The 22,133-nt window shown below is 46.3% G+C and overlaps 1 long non-coding RNA gene across 2 annotated transcripts; it reads left to right on the top strand.

Moving 5' to 3' along the window:
* Positions 1 to 86: 86 nt before the first annotated feature.
* On the top strand, positions 87 to 20,117 carry LOC128103604 (uncharacterized). Of its 2 annotated transcripts, XR_008215735.1 has the most exons (3): positions 88 to 198; positions 18,630 to 18,827; positions 19,857 to 20,117. It is a non-coding gene; the product is annotated as an uncharacterized LOC128103604 (long non-coding RNA). The 2 variants fall into 2 exon arrangements; XR_008215734.1 differs by lacking the exon at positions 18,630 to 18,827 and having other exon boundaries at positions 87 to 198.
* The last annotated feature ends 2,016 nt before the right edge of the window (positions 20,118 to 22,133 follow it).

Raw genomic sequence — 22,133 nt, 5'->3', positions numbered from 1 at the left:
TGGGCGTGGCTAGAGCGGCGGGAACGAGCCTTGTCACAGCGGCCCCTGGCGGTCCGGGGCAGAACGAGGACGCCTCCGTGGAGGTCATGGAAACCTGCAAGGACGCCGCCAATTACCGTCTATGAACCTGCGAAGCTTGCAGTGTGTGAGGATGCGCAGAACGAGGCGCTCAGCGCTCTGCGTCCAGTTAATCATCCGGTATGTCAGAGGATGATGCTAGCTAGTGTGCCAGTTTGAAAGGTGGGAAGTAATCTGACGCCAAGGAAGTATTTTTTTTCCAATGCCGCACAGACTTTAAAACACAATGTAGCCTTTCTTTCAACACTTTACCCACCAGCCGGACTTCCCTTAAGTGCACGTCTCTCTCAATGTCCGGAATGCTTCCATGTCCCTGTAACAGAGAGGAGAGCAGGTGTATTTTGTGGGGCAGTTGTGAGGATTAATGGAGATTAGCCGATTATGCCTAAAAACAGGGCCTGATTAGTAAATTCAAAATAGCCCATGACCAACGACAAACTGTTGCACAACAAATCTTATTCATTTCTTCCAAACATAATTATTAAGTTTTTAAAGGGTAGGGGAATGAATTTGAGACAAGCAAGTTGACCAAGTCCATTCTGAACATAGGATATTTCCCAGGCATTCTCTTAGAAATCTGTATAGAATTGAATCACTTGTCAATCTAATGTATCCTCTGTCACTCTAGCTGCCTGTGTGATTGTTATCAAGTTTGGGGCCGAAGCATGTGCTGCAAAACGGGCCCAGCCATCCATCGTCAATAAAATTTAAAAAGTCAAATAGCCGGGCGGTGGTTGCACACGCCTTTAATCCCAGCACTTGGGAGGCAGAGGCAGGCGGATCTCTGTGAGTTTGAGGCCAGCCTGGTCTCCAAAGCGAGTTCCAGGAAAGGCGCGAAGCTACACAGAGAGAAACCCTGTCGCGGGAAAAAAAAAAAAAAGTCAAATGGGGGGAAAAAAGATTTACTCAATGTGGCCACATTGGGAAGCTGGACAAAGCACCAGCGAACCTCCTTTCCCGAGTCTGTCTTCAGGGTTCTGGGGATTAAAATTTAAATAGGGGGTCAAGGGTTTCCAGTCCAAGTGTGGTCCTGCCTGCCATTGACCCACCCTTAAGGTGGTTTGAGAAGTTGTTAGAACTGTGGAATCTTGCAGGACATGGTGGCACATGCGCCTTTAGTCCCAGCATTTGGGAGACAGGCAGGCAGATCTCTGAGTTTGAGGCCAGCCTGGTCTACAAAGAGTTCCAGGACAGCTGGGGGTTACACAGAGAAACCCTGTCTCAAACAAAACAAGTAGAAAAGAACTATGTGAAATCTCTTTCTGCGAGATGAGTTGTCCCTCTGGCTGGGGCCTTTTCCTTCTTTCAGTATGAGATTCCTGGAGAAATTCCCATTTCTTTGGATTCTGTTGTCTCAACAGTCAAGAGAGACACAGTGTCTTTAGGATGCCTTCACTTCTGCCAGGCCTGTTGCATGATGAAGTCCAGATCCCTACATGGAGTCACATGGTAGGCCCTTCTGGTCTAGCCCTAGCTTACTGTCTCAGTCCTATGGTGTCTCACTGACAGTGGCCTGTGTTCCTATATGCAGTGAGTTGAGATTCCTGCACTACTTAGTGTATATGGTTTTTTACCCTCTGGTGCAATAACATTATCATTCTGTGACTATCTTGGAATAGGGATAGTGTGCTGGGTACCCAAACCTAGACATATGTGGGAAGAGGGAATCTTAATTGAGAAAATGCCACCGTTAGATTGGCCTGTAGACAAGTCTGTGGGGGTACTTTCTTGATGGATGACTGGTGTGGGAGGGCCCAGCCCACTATGGGAAATGCCACCCCGAGCAGATGGTTCTGGGGTGTATAAGAAAACAAACTGAGCAAGACAGGAGGAACAGACCGGCAAACAGCACTCTTGTGAGGTCTTGGCTTCAGTTCCTGCTGTCAAGTTCCTGTCCTGGCTTCCTGTCATGGTAGACTGTGATTGGGACAAGTAGCCCAAAATAAATTCTTCTCCTTCCAAGTTGTTTTTGGTTGTGTTTTATCACAGCAATAGAAACCCTTACCAAAACAGACAGCTTTGGTCCAGTTGCCATGGCAACTAAAGAAACCCACCAACCTGGCAATAGAAGAAAGCTGTTAACACTACATAGCTGTGATGGCTATCTTCATTGTCAACTTGACTGCATCTAGAGTGAACTAAAACCCAAATGGCTGGGCACGCCTCTGGGAGATTTTTTTTTCTTAAATCATTTGAAGTGTGAAGACCCCCTCATCCGGATCTTTGAAGTGGAAAGATCCACCTTTAATCCAGATCTTTTGAGGTGGGAAGATCCACCTTTTAACTGGGCCATACTTTCTTCTGGCAGCCTATAGAAAGGAAACGGGAGAGGGAAGCTTGCTCTCTGCCTGCTTGCTTGCTCTCACTCTTGCTGGCAAGTCCGTCCCTTCACTGGCATTAGGGACTATTTCTTTGGGAAATACTCCAATGTATACTGAAGACCAGCTGAGATAGCCAGCCTCATGAACTAAACAACTACTTTGACCTTCTGGATTCTTGGGCCTTCCGTTCATAGGCAGCCTGTGTTGGATTAGCTGGACTTCAGCCTGTAAGCCATTCTAATAAATCCCCTTTATATATATGACTTCCCTGGGCATGGGTGGTCCAGCAGCAGTGAGAATATATGAATATATGTATAGTCATTCTAAGTACTGTTCCTCTAGAGAACCCTGCCTAATACAACAGAAGAAGATGGACTGGAAGAGGAGGGCCACTGACTCTTCACATGGGATTCTGGCCTTACTTCTCAGCCTTCAGCTGGTATCTGAGAAGATACTAGCAGTACGTGGAAGGTAGAAAGTTAACTAAAAGTGGGACCCCATGATACACTTTCTGTGAGACTGACATCTGTAATGGACTAGGACTTTGCAGCTGCTTTGGGGTCACCTGCACACCTGCAAGTAATCACTTACCCATGCTCCTGTAAGTCAATAAACTCACTTGTCCACCAAGTTGGACTTTGGTGGGATCATTCCTTTGGTCTGTTGGTGGCCTGTTTGCAGTGAATAGACATTTATCAACATCATCCCAGAAGTTAACACAGCAGCTACTCTGTTAGTTCACTTGGGCTGCTGTGACAAATCCCCACCAATCCAATACTTTAAAAACAATAGAAATTTGGGGCTGGAGAGATGGCTCAATGGTTAAGAGCTCTTATTGCTCTTGCAGACCTGGGTTTGGTGCCTAGACTCACAAGGCAACTCACAACTGCCTGTAACATCAGTTCCAGGGAACCCAGGGTTCTGACCTTTGCAGGCTTATGAACTTTAGGAGTCTCTGTCTCTCTCTGTCTCTCTGTCTCTCTGTCTCTCTCTCTCACACACACACACACACCAACCCCCAGAAATTTCCTCTCTCCCAGTTCTGGAGGGTGGAAATCCAAAATAAAGGTGTTGTTAGGCCCCTGTCCCCTGTTGGGGAGATGGGATTCTTCCCTCCTAGCTTCTGACATTTTTGCAGATCCTTGGCTTTCCTTTCTTTATAGATTTACCACTGTGGTCTCTGCCTCTGTCATCATGATGGTGTTTTCCTCTCTTCAGTATGACACCAGTATGTGTCTTCAGTTTGACACTAAGTATGATGCCCACATGTAATATCAGTACTTGGAAGGCTGAGGCAGGAGGATTAGGTTTTGTAAATGGAGTGCCTGAATATATGTTGCCTGTAACTATCAATGCCAATAGACAAATACAGGAGTCTTTAACGTATGCTTTGCTCAGTAACAATCTGGGAGGATAGTGTTAATCCCACTGAATGAGAGAGTAAAGATCACCACCCAAATTAGCCAATTTATGGCACGCTTTGTTATATATGCACAATATAGCTGGCCCAGTGACTGCCTCTCCCTAAATGGGACTTTAGAGGTCAGCTTTGAACACAGGAGAAAGTGCAAGACTAGGAAGTTTCTAAGGGGTTTTGGTTATGTAGGGACTTGTCAGAACATCTCAAAAAATTTGTTTTTTTTTGTTTTTTTTGTTTTTTTTGTTTTTTTTTTTGTTTTTTTTTTTGTTTTTTTTGGTTTTTCGAGACAGGGTTTCTCTCTCTGTGTAGCTTTGCGCCTGTCCTGGAACTCACTTGGTAGCCCAGGCTGGCCTCGAACTCACAGAGATCCGCCTGGCTCTGCCTCCCAAGTGCTGGGATTAAAGGCGTGCGCCACCACCGCCTGGCCTCAAAATTTTTGACAGAACATCTTATCAGGGTGGAGGTCAGGGGATAGGGTGGGAAACATGTCAGATTCCAGAAAATGGGTCAAGACACAGTCAAGCCTAAGTTTTACTGAAAGCAGGAATGAACTTATTTTGACCTTGTAACAAAATGGCTTCTAATCTTAAAATGGAGTCAGGCTGGTTCATCAATAGAAGATTACTTCCTCAACTTTGACATTTCTCTCATCTCCAGCTAGCATACTTTACAGAGAGTGGGAACAAAGACAGCTGGGCATTCCAAAGGTCAGTCTTGTCTTTGAGATTTGGGTGTTTATCTTTTGTCCTTATTGCCTCCTTATTATTCTGTCTGTGGCCTAAGGTCTCCATGCTCCCAATGCTGAACAGACATACTGATAGCAGCATGTATGTTTAGACAAGTCTCTAAAATATGAAATGCAAATGTGCCTCCATAGTATGTGATACAAATTTGTGGCTACCCAGCTTTCTTCTCTAATATCAATTTGAGGCCAATGTATGCTATGTAGGATCCTGTCTCAAAAAATATCCATACTTGTTATTTTGGGGGTTGGGTATTTGTGATGCTGGTATGGCATTTGTGATTCACAAGACCCTCAGGAATGTAAATCCATCCAGCTCTACACACACACACACACACACACACACACACACACACTCGGGGCAGGAGAAGGGGGAGGATTGAGAGAGATATATTGAGATTGTTCTAAAGTGTGACCATCATTTAGGGCCCAAGACAACTACAGTCATCACTGGGCACACACCGGCTGCCATTTCAGAGTTGGGAGGAGGCCAAGGGATAAAGCTCGGAGAGCAAGGCAGGAGCACACCAGGCAGGGAGGTCTTACAAAACCTAATCCTCCTGCCTCAGCCTTCCAAGTACTGATATTACATGTGGGCATCATACTTAGTGTCAAACTGAAGACACATACTGGTGTCATACTGAAGAGAGGAAAACACCATCATGATGACAGAGGCAGAGACCACAGTGGTAAATCTATAAAGAAAGGAAAGCCAAGGATCTGCAAAAATGTCAGAAGCTAGGAGGGAAGAATCCCATCTCCCCAACAGGGGACAGGGGCCTAACAACACCTTTATTTTGGATTTCCACCCTCCAGAACTGGGAGAGAGGAAATTTCTGGGGGTTGGTGTGTGTGTGTGTGTGTGTGTGTGTGTGTGTGTGTGTGTGTGTGTGTGTGTGTGTGTGTGTGTGTGTGTGACAGAGAGACAGAGAGACAGAGCCTCCTGTGTAAATTAGGGTTCCTTCATGAGAGAGAGGCCTTTGAGCTGGACTGGACTGCGCCAGAGGCTGTGGGCAGGTGGAGGCCTGACAACCCCAAAGCTTGGTGTGGAGCATTTAGGAGGAAGGAAGGGAGTCTGCCTTCCTCTTTTGACTCATCTACCCTTTCTGGCCACTTCCCGGGGTTCTCACCTACTCACCTATACTCATTTTATTTCTTTTTAATGATGCAAGTCTTTAACATTCTAAAACTGCTCTAAACTTATTTTTTTGTGTATGTGTGAGGGCGTGTGTATGCTGTGCTGCACATGTGTTGGTAAGAAACAACCTGTGGGGCTGAAGAAATGGCTCAGTGATTAAGAGCACTGACTGCTCTTCCAGAGGTCCTGAGTTCAATTCCCAGCAACCACATGGTGGCTCATCTGTAATGAGATCTGGCGCCCTCTTCTGGCATGCAGGCAGAACACTGTATACATAATAAAAATCTTAGGGGTTGGGGATTTATCTCAGTGGTAAAGCGCTTGCCTAGCAAGCGCAAGGCCCTGGGTTCGGTCCTCAGCTCTGGAAAAAAAAAAATCTTAAAAAAAAAAAAGCAAACCTGTGGGAGTCAGTTCTCACATTGCGCTATATGGGTCCAGGGATTGAACTCAGGTGGTCACGCTCAGTGGAAATGCCTTTACTGGCTAATTCAGGAAGGCCAGAAAATGTTTATGTACTTCTGAAAATATTAAAATGTCTTGCTCTTAAAAAAAAAGTTTATATTCTCGAAGTTCCAAGCAATTACAAAACTCCTCTGCTGTCCTTTTCTTTAATTGTTGCTGCCTTTTTTTTTTTTTTTTGGTTTTTCGAGACAGGGTTTCTCTGTGTAGCTTTGCGCCTTTCCTGGAACTCACTTGGTAGCCCAGGCTGGCCTCGAACTCACAGAGATCCGCCTGACTCTGCCTCCCGAGTGCTGGGATTAAAGGCGTGCGCCACCACCGCCCGGCTGTTGCTGCCTTTTAAGCCAAGCTGTCTGAATCAGCGACTGCAGCTCCACCGCTGCCAGCAGCTGTTAGGCCAGAAGGGCCATAGCTGGAGGGAATTCTGTCCCCTCAGGCTCCAACTCTTTTAAAGCTAGGAAGGGACCTTAACTAAACCTCTGTCCCTCTAAAGAACTCAAGAGTCAAAGGTTAAGGTGGAATTCTGCTCTTCAGAGAGACTGAATAGCAAGTAGCTCACCTTTCTTTGTTCGCATCCTCCAAAAAGCCCCCGTGCTTCGCCTTGCCCCCACTTCAAAGCCCTTCTCCACCTGGCTCCTACCACTTCCATCAGCTAGTTGCTGACTCAGCCTCCTGACTGAAGGCTGGCCTTGAACTCAAGAGATCCCCTGCCTCTGCCTCCCAAGTTCTGGGATTATAGGAGTAGCTACCACGGCCTGGCTCCTGGCTATTTACTTGGATTCATGAATCTTGCTTTGCAAGTTTTGCTTCAGATCTGTCACTCGACACCTGTAGGTTCTTAAGGCTATTTCCTGTCCTTGTATTCTCTGGAGCATCGGCAGCCACAATCTGCTTCTTTGTGTTCTGTGGTATAGAGAAAACACTTAAGTTTGTTTGAAGTATCATATAGCCCAGGCTGGCGTCAAACTTACTGTGTAGTAGACCTTGAACTTCTGATCTTCCTGTCTCTCTTTCCTGCGTGCTAGGATTGCAGACATGAACCAGCATGCCCAGTAAACGCCATGCTGGGGATGGAACCCAGGGTTTCCTGCAGGCTGAACAAGCCCTCTACCAACTGTGCTAGTCTCCACTTCCACCCCAGAGGTCTATCAGCTTCTTTTTGTTCGTCCTAGATTCACCAATGTTGCTGTGGTGAAACACTGAGCAAAAGCCACGTATGGGAGCAAAGAGTGCCGGGAATCTAATCCAGGTCCTCTGGAAGAGCAGCCAGTGCTCCTCACTGCTGAGCCACCTCTCCAGCTCCCAGGACCTTGTTCTGAGTCTTTTTTAATAAGAGCATGACAGCCTCTGGACTAGGCAGTCTGAGTGACGTTTGGGTTCAGGTGCTAATAGTACCAGGCTCTGACACTTAGAACATACTGACCTCTGTACTGTCTTCTGCTGGGTCTGGCTCCCAGGAATCCCTCACTGTTCCCGGCTGGCTCCATACAGCCCTTCCAGAATGAGTTCAGGAAAGGCTGCTCAGGGGTCTGGGTTGCTATGCATGTGTGGTAGTGGGTGTTTAGTAGTGAGGGGTCATGTAGAGAGAATTTCTTCCTTTAGCAGGCTCACATTTTTTTTTGGAGGGGGGTGCCCCAAAACAGCTTGACCACACAGCTGTCATGACAGGCTTAAAGCCCCAGACACAGCTTCTGGCAGACAACACCTGGATCCAGGAAGAGCCATAAGCTGACCCCACCCAGTGGGGTCTGCATCTAAGAGGAAATATTTGACATTCCAAACATTCCCTGTACCCCCCTAACCTCTGCTATGATAAAAAACCCCACCCCACCTGAGCTCAGGGCTCTCTACTCTTACTGCTACATCGGATAAAGAGACCAAGCCCTGGAGCTTGAAAATAATAAAGGCTCTTTGCTTTAACATGGGATTCCATTTCCGTGGTGGTCTTTTGGGGGTCCCCAAGATCTGGGCATAACAACATTTACCAACATTTGTATTTTCTCTCATTCTCTGTGTGTGTGTAGGCCAGAGTGATGTCTTCAGTGTCTTCCTCAGTCTCTGTTCTACTTTATTTTTGGGGACAGAGTCTCTCATGAACCTGGAGCTCACTGATTGGCTAGACTGGCCAGTGAACTCTGGGGATCTGCCTGCCGCTGCCTCCCCAGTGCTGGGGTTACAGTGGGGTTGCTGTGCTCAGCTTGTTATGTGATCTGGGGGATCTGAACTCAGGTCCTCACACTACAGCAAATGTTTCATCCCCGGAGCCATCCTCCCAGCCTCATTTATATTTGAACATTTCTCTTGACCATGGCTGGAAATTCTGGTGAAGTTACTGAAGATTCCTGGAACCACATTGCTGGTTTACCAGGAGCAACACAAAATTCTGTTGGCCAAGAAATGACTCCTTAGAGCCCAGAGCTGATCTCTCTGAGCTGCCCAGTTGAGATTGGAGAGTCTAGGACCTCAGAGCTCATTTAGTACGTGATTTCTCATGCTATAAAGTACACTGGACTTGCTTAGGAAGCTGGCTATGATGCAATCCGATTCAGCAGACCTGGGTGTAGACTGGGTTCCTGGAATTTACATTCTATCAAGCCACCAGGTGAGCCCATTGTTGCTGACTAGTGGACCTCATTTTGAGTGGCATATACCTAGTTCATGGCCAGTGTGGTCTGAATAAAAATTGCCCCAATAGGCTCATAAGGAGTAGCACTATTAGGAGGTGTGGCCTTGCTGGGTGAAGTGTGTCACTTGGGGTGGGCTTTGAGGTTTCAAGTGCTCAAGTCATGCCCAGTGACTCTCTCTCCCTGCTGCCTGCTGATCCAGATGTGGAACTCTTGGCTACCTCTCCAGAACTATGTATGTCTGTGTGCTGTCATGATTTCCGCCATGATGATAATGGACTAAACCTCTGAACCTGTAAGCCAGTCCCAATGAAATGAAATGTTTTCTTTTGTTAGGAGTTGCTGTGGATGGGGGGCAGGGGCAAGAGAGATGGCTCAGTGGTTAAGAGCACTTAGCCGGGCGGCGGCGGCGGCGGCGGCGGCGGCGGCGGCGGCGGCGGCGGCGGCGGCGGCGCACGCCTTTAATCCCAGCACTCGGGAGGTAGAGGCAGGTGGATCTCTGAGTTCGAGGCCAGCCTGGACTACAGAGTGAGTTCCAGGAAAGGCGAAAAGCTACACAGAGAAACCCTGTCTTGAAAAACCAAAAAAAAGGGTTGGGGATTTAGCTCAGTGGTAGAGCGCTTGCCTAACAAGCATAAGGCCCTGGGTTCAGTCCTCAGCGCTGGAAAAGACCACCACCACCAACAAAAAATTTGGCTGGGCGATGGTGGTGCACGCCTTTAATCCCAGCACTTGGGAGGCAGAGGCAGGTGGATCTCTGTGAGTTTGAGGCCAGCCTGGGCTACAGAGTGAGTTCCAGGAAAGGCGCAAAGCTACACATAGAAACCGTGTCTTGAAAAAAACTAAAAAAAAATTAAATAAATTAAAAAAAAAAAAACACTGCTCTTCCAGAGGTCCTGAGTTCAATTCCCAGCAACCATCTAATGTGATCTGATGCCCTCTTCTGGAGTGCAGGTATACATGCAGAGCACTCTTTCATAAAATATAAATAAAATTTAAAATAAAAAAAGAGTTGCTGTGATCATGGTGTCTCTTCACAGCAATAGAAACCCTAAGATAGCCTGCCAACTACTTTTAGAGATCAGACAGTTCTCAGGGAGAGGAAACCATGCCCCAAATCCCACACTTCCCACTCCAATGTAGAAGTACTTGAAGACAAGGAGGGAAATATTGCTTACAATGTTGTGGAATATTATTTTAAGATGTGTTGCATTTGTTTGCACTGTGGAACATTTATTTTAATGATGCAAAGATGTGTTGCATTCTTTTATGTTGCAATTGTTTAACTCTGTGAAGCTGTTATTTTGCCTGTCTAAAACATCTGATGGTCTAATAAAGAGCTGAATGGCTAATAGCTCATCAGGAAAGGATAGGCAGGGCTGGCAGACAGAATAAATGGGAGGAGAAGAGAGAGCAAAAGAACAAGGACAGGAGGATGCTAGGGGCCAGCCACCCAGCCACACAGCCAGCCACGGAGTAAGAGTGAAAGTAAGATATACAGAAGTAAGAAAAGATAAAAACCCAGAGGCAAAAGGTAGACAGGATAATTTAAGAAAAGCTGGCTAGAAATAAGCCAAGCTAAGGATGGGCATTTATAAGTAATAGTAAGCCTAGTGTGTGTGTGTGTGTGATTTCTTTGGGAGCTGGGTGGCAGGCTCCCTCAAAAGAGTAAAGAGCCCAAAGAGTAAAAAACAACCAACTAGAGCATAAGGACATGGAACATGCTGGGGTCTGAGACTGAGACAAGAACACGATCAGATGAAAAAGCCCGCGGTGGTGGCTCATGCCTGTGATTGTGGCACTCAAGAGGCTGAAGCAAGTCTGGACTTCAGAGAGACTCTGTCAGAACAAAATGAAGCAAAACAAAACAATAAAATCCACCTAAACCCAAAAGGGGCTGGGGATGTAGTTCTGTGGTAGAGGGCTTGCCCGTCATGCTTGAGAACTGGAGGTCAGTCCCTAGCACCAAAATAAAGGAATTCAATTGTTTAAGGAAAAAAAGTGGGGGAGGCTAGTGAGATGGCTCAGTGGGTAAAGATGCTTGCCACGAAAGCCTGGCACATGAGTGCACACATTCATGTACATCCACACAGTGATAGTAAAGTTAAAAACAGAACAGGTGAAAGGTAGATTAACCAGTTTCATGATTATACATAGACACCCACAAGGACCCTCTGATCTGTGTCTAGCCCTTAACTTTTGTGCCCTTGCTGGGAACTCGGAGCTTTCCCTCCAGCCCAGGATACAGGATCAGTTCTGCAGGTTCCCTAGCCCTCGGTTGCAGGAAGAAATGATTAGTCCCTGGGGAACTGAACGGTGTCTTCTGCAGACTCACACTGTTGAGGAGTGCTCTTGAGATCCACACCTGTAGGGAGTTAAGAAACAGTGACTCCTATTCATCTTGCTGGGTGACTGCCAGGGCAGCCCAGTGCTTCAGTGGAAAGAGGTGGGTGGAACAATCTTAATGGCTTGAATCTGGACTATCCCCAAAAAGCTCACGTGTTAAAGGCCTGGTCTATGTACAGCAATGATCAGGGGTGAGGCTTTGGAGAATCTTTGGATCACCAGAGCTCTGAGCTCATGTGTGGATTAATCATCTGAGGAACTCATAATTTGATAGCGTTATTGGAGGGTATATACATGAGACTCTGGGTTCAGTCCCCAGCAATAACAACAAAACCAATGCAGAAGTTCTGGATCGGATCCTACCTCCTGCTATTGCTTGCCAGAAGCAGACATCCACAAAACACACCACAGCATTTCTGCACAAAACCCAGCGGTCTCTTCATTTAAGTTCAAAGGAAACCACATTCTTCCAGCTGGCTGAGAATACAGTGATCGCCTAGCTCAATCGCTTCACTTTCTACATGGAAAAATACAGGATTTGCCTCGGAAGGTGACTTGCTTTGAGTTAGGTGTGAGTTCATGCATGGCACGTCAGAATTTGGAATCCATTCTTTCAGATTTCAGATAATCACTTTTTAAAAACTTAGCTGATTGAAAGCAATAAAAAAACCTCTGACTCAATCTGGAGAAATAGCTGAGTGGTTAAGAGCACTTGTTGCTCTTGCAGAGGACGTGAATTTGGTTTTCAGCACCCATGTGATAGCTCACAAACATCTGATATCCTCTTCTGACCTCTCTGAGAGACCTAGGTGTGCATGCAGTGCATATATACACATGCAGGCCAAACACTCATTTACATAAAACATATATTAAAAACAACAAAAAACCCCAAAACCTAAATTTTTGTCTTAACTTTGGCTTTTTATGTGGATGAAAAGAATCGAATTTGGGCCGGACGGTGGTGGCATACCCTTTAATCACAACCCGGGGAGGCCCAGGCAGACGGATCTCTATGAGTTAGAGTCCAGTCTGGTCTACGTGGGTGAGTTCCAGGACAGCCAGGGCTACACAGAGAAACCTTTTCTTGACAAAAACCTACCAACCAAATAAACAACAATACACCTTCCCACCCCCCCTAAAAAAAAGGAGAAAGAAAAAAGAAAAGACTGGACTGTGATTATCAAAAGAAAGGCTTCCAGAACACAAGAGGCCGGTGGCAACAGGAAGAATGCTCTGAGGCTCATCCACGAGTTTTTTTGTCCCTGTCCTCTCTGGCCACTCAGTACCAAGTGCATCTTCTACTAGCACGGCTTAGTGGTCCACGCCTTGTGATTGAGAAGTGGGAAGTGTGGTTCCTGTCAAGAAGAAGACCATCCCCATTCATTCCTGGGCCTGACACCATATAAAGAAACTAGTGTGTGTGGCCATTGATAGGGAAAAAGGGCGTTAGATAACATAGTCAGCATTTCTTGCAATTAGCTCATGAGGTGCTAATTTGCTATCATGAAGTAAAAAGGATCCCACAGGCGATGGAAACTTAAGACTCAATTCAGATGAAACAGGCATCTTTTCTGCTTGCCAGAGCCTTTACTAGCTGCATTTGTGTGTGTGTGTGTTCATGCACATATATGAAGGTACATGTAGAAGATAAGACTACCTCCAGTGCCATTCCTTGGGAGCTATTCCACACCTTGTTTATTGAGACAGGGTCGCTCACTGGCCTGTAGCTCACCAAATAGGTTAGGTTGATGATGTTGTCTGCCTTTTTTTTTTTTTTTGAGACAGGGTTTCTCTGTGTAGTTTTGGAGCCTGTCCTGGATCTCACTCTGTAGCCCAGGCTGGCCTTGAACTCACAGAGATCCTCCTGGCTCTGATTCCTGAGTGCTGGGATCAAAGGCATGCGCCACCACTGCCCGGCTCTGTCTGCTTTTTATTATTTACGGTGGCTGCCCCTTAAGCAACTCTGCCGTTACCAGCAGCAGTTAGGCCACAAGGGCCACAGCCTGAGGGAATTCTGTTCCCTTGGGCACCAACTCTTTCAAAGCTACTAAGGGAACTTTATCTAGATTTCTGTCCCTCTAAAGAACTCACCCTTTAAAAGTTGAGGTGGAATTCTGCCACTCAAAGAGGCTGAGTAGCAAGTAGCTCACCTCCCTTTGCTTGCGTCTTCCAAAAAACCCCACGTCCTTCTGCTCAGCCTCCACTTAAGAACCCTAGCTACACAAGGTTCCTCCCTAACACTTCCTGTCAGCTACTTGCTGATTCAGCCTCCTGCTCACAGGTTAATTTTATCTAATCAAACAAATGTAACACATCTTTGAATTGTTAACAAAAGCAGTAGGAAAAAATGCAACACCTGTCAGAATGGCCATGATCAAAAACACTAATGACAGTCAATGTTGGAGAGGATGCAGAGCAACGGGAACACTTCTCCACTGTTGGTGGGAGTGCAAACTTGTACAACCACTGTGGAAATCAGTATGGCGGTTTCTCAGAAAATTGGAAATTGATCTACCTCAAGACCCAGCCATACCACTCTTGGGCATATACCCAAGGAATGCTCAATCATACCACAAAGATACATGCTCAACTCTGTTCATAGCAACACTATTCGTAATAGCCAGAACCTGGAAACAACTTAGATGCCCGTCAACTGATGAATGGCTTAAGAAAATGTGGTACATATACACAATGGAGTACTACTTAGCAGAGAAAAATAATGACAGCATGAAATTTGCAGACAAATGGATGGAACTAGAAAATATCCTGAGTGAGGTAACCCAAACTCAGAAGGACAAATATGGTATGTACTCACTCATAAGTGGATACTAGATATAAAGCAAAGAACAATCACACTGCAACCCACAGAACCAGGGAGGCTATAAAGCAGGGGGGACCCTAGGATGACTGTGGCTTATAGTAAGTTTTGGTTTTACTCAATTACTGGGCAAGCCTCAATGAAACATTTCACTATTAGGATAAGAATTTGTACTATATCAAGCTGATAATAGGAAAAAAGAAAAGAAAACAAACAAACAAAAAAGGAAAAAAAATAAAAACAAAGGGTGAAATCAGGTGGTGGTGCACACACATTTAATCCCAGCACTCGGGAGGCAGAAGCAGGCAGATCTGAGTTTGAGACCAGCCTGGTCTACAGAGCGAGTTCCAGGACAGACAGGGCTACACAGAGAAACTTTCTTAAAACGAAAACAAAAAGGCTGGAGGAGTAGCTTAGTGGTTAAGAGCACTGGCTGCCATCTAGAGGACCTAGGTTCTATTCTCAGCACTCACCTGGTGGCTCCCAACCTTCTGTAACTCTAGTTCCAGGGCACGTCCCCTTCTGGCCTCTTTAGGCACTAGACACACATGTGGTGCACAGACATACATGCAGACAAAACATTCATGTATGTAAAACAAAAAATTTTTAAACTAATAAAAATAAAATAAGCCAGAAAAAAAATGCAACACACTTTAAAGTAATATTCACAACAGGTTGACTGGCCAGTGAGCTCCGGGGACCTGCCTATCTCTCACTTCCCAGCACTGGGATTACATAATCATGTACCATTCTGCCTTTTTTTTTTTTAATACCTTTATTTCATCACCTTACTTGATTAATGTGATAATTTGTCTGAGAATGTAATTCTAAGTTGGAAATTACTTTTTTTTAAAATTTATTTATTTTTATTTTATGTGCATTGGTGTTTTCCCTGCATGTAAGTTTGTGTGAGGATGTCAGATTTTGGAGTTACAGACAGTTGTGAGCTGCCATGTAGGTGCTGGGAATTGAACCTGGGGCCTCTGGAAGAACAGCATGTGCTCTTAACCACTGAGCCATCTCTCCAGTCCTGCAGGACCTGCCTTTTTAATGTCGATTCTGGGGATTGAACTTGGGTCCTCACACTCGTATAGGAAGCACTTTACAAACTGATTTATTTCCCCTGTCCCTGCATTATCCTTTTCTATGGCAAGCTTTACGATGCAAATGTCTTGGACTCGGACTGTGGTGTCCATGAACCACTTTTGCTCCAAGAATAATCTCATGGGTCTCATGTTCCTTGGAATGAACTTTTATTTTTCTGATAAAGCTCTTCCAATATTCTGATTTTACAGATGAGATAACAAAGGCTCTGAGAGAGATCTCATGTGCTTTAGGTCACGTGTTTGATTCAAGCTCAGATTTTGAGATGGAAACCCAACTACTATATCCCTTTCTTGCCTCTGCTCTATCTCTAAGATTAATGAGATGGCAGGGCACAGGGAGGGAGAAATGATAGCTCCACACTTTTTGTGCGTGTTTCACGTGGTTTTGGTGAGAATGCTAAGGAGTAGGCTCTGTTATTATCCACTTAATAAAATGGCCAACCAGAGGTTGTCAATGGGCCAGGGTGTGACTGCTCACAAGCTTACCAGTAATCGTGTTTCAGTTTTATATCCACGTACTATCAGAAGACACAGGCTCCCCAGGGCTACAACAGAGGCTGATGACTGACAGGTAGACAGCAGTCAGAACAGTGTACAGGTTAGCCAGTGGTACCTGAGTGTGCAGTGGGTGCCCCATGCAGAGGAAAGACTGAGCATTTTTGCCTGGTGCCCCATGCAGAGGAAAGACTGAGCATTTTGCCTGAATGGCTTTGGTCTTGCTTTGGTCCTGTGTTTCCTTGCTATGTCCCCACTCATCGACACCTGAACAGCAAACAGCCTTGGCAGCTAAATGGCCATCTCCAGTCTTGCCATTGTGTGCCGGAAGTATGAACATTGTTTTCGCTTGTCTGGGGACTTTTATTTGAGAGATTGCCCTGTGCAGAGAAGAGACTCTGCACCTATACTTTGAGCCAGTGTGGGAACTGTTAAAGTTGGACTGTTGAAGTTGGACTGAGTGCATTTTGCCCCGTGAGGTGGCCACGAGCCTATGGAGATAAGGGTTAGAAGATTATGGCTTAAAAGTGATCGTATTTGGGTGTCAGGTGGAAATTAAGAAACTGCTGACCTGCATGTCCCTTCTCACACCCTGGAGAGATTATTCATTACCCTGGAATATTAGCCAATATCCTCCAAGGGGGAGAAGGAGAAAGTTTATTTTTACAGTGTGGAGACATCTCTGGGGAGCGACATTTCCAAGTCTCTCAGGCAAAATTCACTGTCTTTGGTTGCCAAGGCAGTTGGCTATTCAAATGTCTTCTGCTCAGAAGACACAGACTGTGCAGAGGTAGAAGACTTATCTCTAAACAGTAGTAAGAAAATGGAAGCTTAATATATGAATGGTTTGACCTCAGGCATGTGGAAGTATTGGGGAAAGAAGTCAATCAGTGGATGGCTGGTGTAAACAAAGGTACTTCCTACTATAATGTAGTAATCAGTCTTTGTTAGAAAAATGAGAGACGAATCCACATTGTAGCATAATTGATCTCAGACCTGTATGACCTGGGTGGATTCTTTGCATTTTTAAAATTTATTTATTTATTTTAGTTTTTTTGAGACAGGGTTTCTCTGTGTAGCTCTGCCTGTCCTGAAAATCACTCTGTAGACCAGGCTGTCCTTGAACTCACAGAGATCCACCTGCCTCTGCCTCCCGAGTGCTGGAATTAAAGGTGTGAGCCACCGCCACCACCTGGCCCTCTTTGCATTTTAAAATGTGTGTGTGCATGAATGTCCTGTGGGGAGGCCAGAAGACAGACTCAGGCATCATCTTCAGCAACTTGGGCCACCTTCTTTGAGACAGGGCCTCCCACTGGCCTGGAGCTCACCAATTATGCGAGACTGGCTGGCCGTGGAGCTCCGGATCCTCCTCTCCTTGCCTCCCCAACACTGCGATTACAGGTGTGGGTGGGCCATCGCTTTGTTTGTTTATTTATTTACTTGTTTAATTTTTGGAGACAGGATTTCTCTACATAGCCCTGGCTGTCCTGGAACTTGTTTGTAGTCCAGGCTGGCCTCAAAGTCGCAGAGCTCCACCTGTCTCTGCCTCCCAAGTGCCTGGGATTAAAGGCGTGCACCACCACCCGTCAGTGTGTGCCATTTATACAGATGGCCTGCCAGAGATGACCACTCAGACACAGTTTATAGTCAACTTAAAGTCTTTATTCCAGCGGGCTGGGACCATATCAGCTCTTTGGGGACCTAGGTGTGGCCCCAAATGTCCAGAACACGGGGTTTTTGATGGCAGAAACTACATCCTGGCATCTTGTCGGCAGCTGCAGAGGGACTTCCCAGAAGTAAGCGGTTTGAAGCAAGCAATTTTTGTTTTTGTTTCAATTTTTTTCGAGACAGGGTTTCTCTATGTATCCCTGGCTGTCCTGGAACTCACTCTGTAGACCAGGCTGGCCTTTAATACAGATCTGCCTGCCTCTGCCTCAAGAGTGCTAGGATTAAAGGGGGTGTACCATCACCAGCCCAGAGAAGTAAGCAGTTTTAACAGAAGCTAAGATAAGCAGTTGTCTGGAGGATGTTCCTAAAAACCGGCAGTCTTGGCCGGGCGGTGGTGGCGCACGCCTTTAATCCCAGCACTCGGGAGGCAGAGCCAGGCGGATCTCTGTGAGTTCGAGGCCGGCCTGGTCTCCAAAGCGAGTTCCAGGAAAGGCGCAAAGCTACACAGAGAAACCCTGTCTCGAAAAAACCAAAAAAAAAAAAAAAACAAACAAAAAAAAAACCCGGCAGTCTTAACAAAGACTAAGGTAAGTTAGATAGGGCATCCTGACCTTTGGTTCTTAGAATAGGTGTTGTGGTTTCAATGAAAGTGGCCCCCAAAGGGAGTGGTACTATTAAGGGGTGTGGTCTTGTTGGAGGAAGTGTGTCACTGTGGGGGTGGGCTTTCAGGTCTCATATATGCTCAAGCCATGCTCAGTGTGACACTCAGTCCACTTCCTGTTGTCTTCTGATCAAGATGTAGCCAGCACGCTGGGCGGTGGTGACGCACGCCTTTAATCCCAGCACTTGGGAGGCAGAGCCAGGCGGATCTCTGTGAGTTCGAGGCCACTTTGGTCTACAGAGTGAGATCCAAGAAAGGTGCAAAGCTACATAGAGAAACCCTGTCTCAAAAAACCAAAAAAAAAAAAAAAAAAAAAAGTTGTAACCAGCACCATGTCTGCCTACATGCCCCCATACTCCCAGCTGCCATGTTCCCTGCCATGATGATAATGGACTAAACCTTTAAAACTGTAAGCCACCACCTCATTTAAATGTCTTCCTTCATAGGAATTATTGTGGTCATGGTGTCTCTTCACAGCAGTAGAAACCTTAACTAAGATAGTAGGGTTGGGTAATTTTCCACAGGATTCTCCATGAAGGAGACCAAATTCTACTTAAACCTAAAACGGCCTCAGCAAGAATACAAGATGCAGAAACCTCTGCACTGTCTTGCCCTGTCACACTGTCGCATCTGACACTTTCCCCCTATTCCTTGTTGCCAGGTGAACCTTGTGACTGATTTTGACCGACACAACGTTGTGTTAGTGCTAGGCCTGGGCCCTGTGTGACTGGAAATACCCTCCTTCACTTCCAGGGCTGCCTTGAACTGAGCCCACTGTGGTGGAAATCGTCTCTGCCTGCCTTTCCAGAGGGCGTGACACTGTGAGAAGAAGTAGTGTGTCCCAGGGCCATAGCACCAGCTGCCAGGCCTGCAAGGCCATTGGCTTAACCTGCCTCAGGAGCTAGTGGAAGGCAATGGTCCCCAGTGAGCTGTTCCCAGAGCGGTTCTCAGGTGAGCCCAGGTCAGATGAAAGTGTTTTAGACAGGAATAGCCCCACAGAAGCTCATGAGTACAGGTTTGGCCTCCAACGCTGTGTTCAGAGGTAGTACTTCTGAGCAGTCATAATGGGGATGTCATTTCAGAAGCCACCAAAAGCAGTGTACATGGCTCTCGTGGATCACGAAGGCACTGACGGATGGGGATTCATAGCCTGATGGCATTATTTGGGGGTGGTAGGAAGCAGGATGTGGGGCCCAAATGAAGGAAGATCCCTGGGGTTACGGCTTCGAAGGCTGCGTCTTGCTCTAGCTTCTCCCTCTGTCCCTCTCCGTCCAGCTGCCAGGCGAACAGCTTTGCTCCCTGCACGCTCTCACCGCCGCCATGGTCAGTCTCTCTTCTGATCCCAAGCAATTGAGGCAGGGTAGAAAACCAGGGAATATTAGAGCCATATAGGAAGGAAAAGAGCCCCACTCTGGGGCTGGTTGAAGCCTCCCAAGTGGAAAAATAAGAATTCCAGCAACAGGGTTCGGAGAAATGGCCCAGTGTTCAAAAGCGCTTGCTGCTCTTGCAGAGGGTTCAGTTCCCAGAACCCACATGGTGGCTTCCAACCATCCTTAACTCTAGTTCCAGGAGACCTGATACCCTCTTCTGACCTCTGTGGGCTTCAGGCACAAATGTGTTACATATACATACATGCAGGCAGAATATTCATACACATAAAATAAATTTAAAAAATTTCCAGCACAACTCATATTTGTTGAGAAGGCTGCTATCTGGATACAATATTCCTTTCATATGTAAATGTAAATGTTATGTTAAAATAGCAACTAACCGTGCCAATGATCTTCAGTTGTGGCCTTATTCCTTTCCCAGATCTTGACAAGGAGATAGGCAAGGCCAGGTGGTTTAGAGGCAGGGACCTCAGATTCTTGTCCTTGGCCGGAAGCTGGTAATGTTCTAGTCAAAGGCCAGAAATCCCGAAAGTATTCAGGGTTCTGGTAACTGCTCCAGTTTCTTATCTTTCTGCCTGTTCTTTCGCAGCTGCCTGGAAGCTACTCATGAGGAAGCAACAGGAACTCCCAGCCATATACCTGGGCTGGAGATGCATATGGACACCGGTGGATGAACCAGACTGACCAGCTCAGCTCCCATGCCTCAACCCAGTTTCCAAGGGAGTCCTATAAAAGCCCCTGAGGCAGCAGTTGGGTGGTACCCCTCTCCGGGACCCGCTTCTGCTGCTCAGGAGCTCTACTTACTGTCTCTTGAGTGTGAGCCTATAATAAACTCCTTTCTAAAATCTCTTTCTTCCTGTAACTAGTGAATTTCTTTTTTTTTTTTTTTAGGTTTTTCGAGACAGGGTTTCTCTGTGTAACAGCCCTGGCTGTCCTGGAACTTGCTTTGTAGACTAGGTTGGACTTGAACTCACAGAGATCCACCTGCCTCTGCCTCCCAAGTGTCCTGTGTTGCTTCTGGAACCCCAACTCCTGAGTTAGATCCACCTGCAGCTGGGAAGCTGCCATCATATTCAAGGATCTCGGGCTTGGTTTTCTCTGCTTCAATCTCTTTTAGGTTTTTGTTTGTTTGTTTGTTTTTGGAGACAGGGTTTCTCTGTGTAGTTTTGGTGCCTGTCCTGGATCTCACTCTGTAGAGCGGGCTGGCCTCAAACTCGCAGAGATCTGCTTGGCTCTGCCTCCCTAGTGCTGGGATTAAAGGCATGCACCACCACCACCCGGCTCTTTAAGGTTTCTTAACAACCCTACAGATGGGCTGGGTGGTGGTGGTGCATGCCTTTAATCCCAGCACTCTGGAGGTAGAGGCAGGTGGATCTTTGAGTTCGAGGTCAGCCTGGTCTACAAAGTGAGTTCTAGGATAGTCAAAGCTACACAGAGAAACCCTGTCTTGAAAAATGAAGCCAAACACAAACAAAAAACAAAACAAGAAAAACAAAACCAAAAACCACCTCACAGATGTAATTTCAGGAGCCAGCAAAAACAGGGTATGTGCGAAATGTGTTTACCTTCCTGCCTCCTCTCCCTCCTCCTCCTCTTTGGTGTGGTGTATGTGTATGCTTGCATCTGTGTGGGAGGCCAGAGGAAAAGGTTGGCTATCTTTTTCTATTGCTCTCCACCTGAATTATTTTTTTTGTTTGTTTTTTGGTTTTTTTGAGACAGGGTTTCTCTGTGTAGTTTTGGTGCCTGTCCTGGAACTCGCTCTGTAGACCAGGCTGGCCTCGAACTCACAGAGATCCACCTGGCTCTGCCTCCTGAGTGCTGGGATTAAAGGGGTGCTCTGAATTTTTGAGGCAGGTTTTCTCACTGAGTATGAAGCTAGACTGGCTGGCTAGGGAACTCAGGGGACGCACCTGTCTCTGCCCTCCCACCACTAGTTTATAGGTGAGCCACTGTGTCACTGTGCATGGCTTCCACGTGGCGTTGGGGATCTGAACTCACGTCCTCTGCTTGCACAGCAGGTATGTTACCTGTTAAGGTATTTCCCTAGCACCTCCTGAGCGCCTTTCTTTTTCTTTAAAATAAACTCCAACTGTGCTTTACACTGGCTTATCCTGAAATTCCTTTCTGTGTTGCAGCCAAAGATGTAGCTTTATCTCAGTTGAGGTCTCTAACACACTAAGTGAATTCCTCAAACCACTACAGGTGGTGGCAATGAGCTACACTTCTCTTCCTGCTGCCGCCATGCATTGAAACCTGGAAACCATGTCACAGCAACAGGACATGGGTCAGTGCACTCTTCTTGCACTAGTTCACTTCATACTTTATTATGCAACTTCCTGTATGTCCGGTCTGTTTTTACCATGAAGGCCTGTGGAGGTAGGGACAGAGCCCATGCCGAGCAACATTGTACATTCAGAATCTGGTCCAGTGCATCATGTCTATGCAAGTGTTTTCCTTCTTACATATCTCATGGGGCCATCAAAATCTCAATGATATTCTCACCACAGATTGCATTGTGAGGCAGAACTGGATTTGGTAGTGCTTTTCCTTACAACCACATAAATCTGTCTGTGAACCTTCTATTCACAGGCTTTCATTGGATCACTAAGCCAGAAAGAATAGCCTATAGACTTGGGACCAGGCACCAAATTTACTAAAGCCATCTCTTCTTAAGCTTATGGAATAGGACATAGCTGAGAGCCTGGGTGTGTTTGGTCGGGACCCCTGATCATTCTAACCTCTTTCCTTCCATTGATAAAACCTATCTTAAATGTCATAAAAAAGCTGGGCACAGTGGGGCATACCTTTAATCCTGTTACTTAGGAGGTAGAAGCAGGTGGATCTTTGTGAGTTTGAGGCTAGCCTC

The sequence above is a fragment of the Peromyscus californicus genome, unplaced genomic scaffold (assembly GCF_007827085.1).
Source record: "Peromyscus californicus insignis strain IS unplaced genomic scaffold, ASM782708v3 Scaffold_8__1_contigs__length_139910024, whole genome shotgun sequence".
Taxonomy (NCBI): domain Eukaryota; kingdom Metazoa; phylum Chordata; class Mammalia; order Rodentia; family Cricetidae; genus Peromyscus; species Peromyscus californicus.
The sequence above is the reverse complement of the archived record's forward strand: the minus strand, read 5'-3'. Positions and strand labels throughout refer to the sequence as shown.